This window comes from Wasmannia auropunctata, unplaced genomic scaffold (genome assembly GCF_000956235.1).
Source record: "Wasmannia auropunctata unplaced genomic scaffold, wasmannia.A_1.0 LD317908.1, whole genome shotgun sequence".
Lineage (NCBI taxonomy): Eukaryota > Metazoa > Arthropoda > Insecta > Hymenoptera > Formicidae > Wasmannia > Wasmannia auropunctata.
Window position 1 is genome coordinate 1 of NW_012044982.1, and position 615 is coordinate 615.

Consider the following 615-nt stretch of genomic DNA (forward strand, 5'->3'; position numbering starts at 1 on the left):
TCGATGATAAAATTATAATTTTTTGTATGTTTTTGCTTGAATTATAATCCTCTTGTAATCGAGATTCAAACGATGAAAGCGCCAAAATAGCACATTTTAATTCACCTACGCACAAACTATTTCGAGATACTACAGGCTAAATTATTTTCAATTTATGCCCGTGGTCGCAAGGATTAAGTATCTCATTCATTTCTTATCTTATTATCAAACTTTCCAGTCTTGATGATCTTGAGCAATCTCTTATACACGAGCTCAGGCGCGTCTTTGCCCCAAATGAAATCAAGATGATTGAACTTAGGAAACGGTACTCTGTACATGTCCAAAACATTGGGTAACATGCTATGAAGTTTCTTCACGTCCTTGAAAAAAAATCACGAGTTATTGTGTATAAAGTGTAATTTACAACATTAATGAGAATTAATCCTTAATATAAATGTATGTCCCACGTATGTATTTCTTCGGTGTAAACGCGTTTTCTCGCTACCTACCCGACTATCGGCCAACCAATCGTTGTCGGCGTAGAATAACCCAATCGGCACGTTGATGTTCGCTAAATTGTATTCCGGTGGTTGTGTTGCATTGTAGATCAGCTGATTCTTCTCGGGCCCGTAATCG

At 37.2% G+C, this 615-nt stretch overlaps 1 long non-coding RNA gene across 1 annotated transcript; it reads right to left on the reverse strand.

Moving 5' to 3' along the window:
- Nucleotides 1-63: 63 nt before the first annotated feature.
- LOC105460670 lies at nt 64-609 on the reverse strand. Its single transcript, XR_975863.1, has 2 exons — nt 489-609; nt 64-359 (listed from the first exon to the last, which is right to left on the reverse strand). It is a non-coding gene; the product is annotated as an uncharacterized LOC105460670 (long non-coding RNA).
- Between the last annotated feature and the right edge of the window lie 6 nt (nt 610-615).